Raw genomic sequence first — 1,924 nt, 5'->3', positions numbered from 1 at the left:
TAATTCGTGCTTATTTGATATCATTCCAGGTTTGGAGCAGGTGAAAGAGTAAAGAAGAGAGTGCCATGAAGGAAGAAGTCATTTTGGAATATCTAACGCAGAACAGCTAGTCGGATCAATCCGAAGGCTGTTCCCAAGATTTCAGGGGTTTGCCCTAGATTTTCTCTCCTTTCTCTTTACCACTAGCGCCTCCATATAAAAAGCATATGCTATCATTTCTAGGAGGAGGCGAGTTTTAGAAGAGACGGAGAACTATTTTGGATTTAGCAACTTGTAAGGGAGAAGACTACATCTCTCAATTTCACGAGAAGAACATCCTGAACCATTGTCTTTCTGCTTTATTTTATATGCAGTATTATTCAGAAATCATGTCTGTGTCATCTTGCTTTATGATTGAGTAGTCGGCTAAGCTTGCTTAGGGTTTTAGGGTGTCAATCGCATGAGCTAAACGCAAATAAGTGATTTTAACTGTTCTTCATTCATATTGTTCTTACTGCGTGCATTGAATTGATCACTTAATGTTCGATCTCTAGTCTAATTACCTAGCTAACCGCTAAGGAGATAAATTAACATATATTGAATGAGGTTCATATCCCTAATCAGCGAGAGTAGATATTAGGGTATTAAGTGAACTAATCGGACCTGGTCTCTAAAGCTTGCTATCGCGTCTTGTTCCAAGTGAGAGCTTAGGACTCAAGACCGATCAGCAAAGGGAACAAGTCCACGATAGTGGATTGTTCTAGCCGAGTGATCGGAGTTCTAGACTGCACCTCATTGCACTTGAATAGTTGTTTGGTTCCGCATGAACAACCCTAAGCCGGCTTTCATTTAAATCGAATTTGAATCTCTAGGTATTTTAGTTACTTGCGTCACCATTGATTTTAAAACCCCACTTGTTTCCCAGCTAAATATTGAACTCATAAGAGTAAAGAGTAAACTGGTCCTCTGGATTGAATCTCAAATATTACAATTACCACTGTTAACTTGACAGTAGCAAGGACTTATTTCTAGCCCATCACTAACCTTCGATTTTGTGAGGGATATCGCATTTTGGTCACTATGAAATCATGTCGACTGTTTTCTTTGGTGCTGGGGGTGGAGAGTTGGGTGATTCCAGCTCGGTTTCCCTATTTCTTTTATTCGAAGAGCCTTTTGTTTTCCGATTGGTTTTCGGAGTTGCTGGCGCTTCTTCTTCTTCTCCAGTATCTTCGCTGGTTTCTTTATTTTTCGTTTTGGCTGCGAAGTGTTGCTCGACATTCCTCGGTTGAATGGCCCTTCCGGTTATGGAAGGCACAAAATTTGTTGATTTCGTACGTCGATGATTTGTTTTGCAGTGAATTGTTTATCGCAAAGGAGTGTTTCCCTTTAGTTGCTGGTTCTTTAGGAGCATTAGTATTTTTGGTGGCGTTATTTTTGTTTGCACTGTACTGTTCCTTTAAGGCTGCGACCTCTTCTTCGTGGGTTGCGAAGTAGGAGTCTTGGTGTAGGAAGTCGTCCAACGAGATGGATGCTCGTACTGCCATTTCTTCTCTGAATTTGGATGAGAACCAGACGCCGTTCTTTAGTGATGCCAAGGCCACGACTTCGTTTGGATGTGAAATCTTGGCTTTGATTTCTCTGAACTTGTTTATGTATGCTCTTAACGGTTTGAAGGGCGCCTGCTTGAGATTCCAGAGATCTGCCTCGGTAACCCTTCTTTATATGAAAACTAAATATTGTTTGAGGAACGTAGACACTAATTGGGTGAAGTTGTCGATTGAGTTTTCTTCTAGGCCAGAAAACCACTCAAAAGCGGCCCCGGTGAGATTTTTGGCAAAGAAGCGGCAATAACCAGCCTCTTTTTCATCGTCGTTGAGATGTGCTCTTGATATCACTAGTCAGAAGGCTCGTACGTGAGCTTTTGGGTCTGTGTTCCAAGCGTACT

Source organism: Brassica oleracea, chromosome C9 (genome assembly GCF_000695525.1).
Source record: "Brassica oleracea var. oleracea cultivar TO1000 chromosome C9, BOL, whole genome shotgun sequence".
NCBI classification, from domain to species: domain Eukaryota; kingdom Viridiplantae; phylum Streptophyta; class Magnoliopsida; order Brassicales; family Brassicaceae; genus Brassica; species Brassica oleracea.
The sequence above is the reverse complement of the archived record's forward strand: the minus strand, read 5'-3'. Positions refer to the sequence as shown.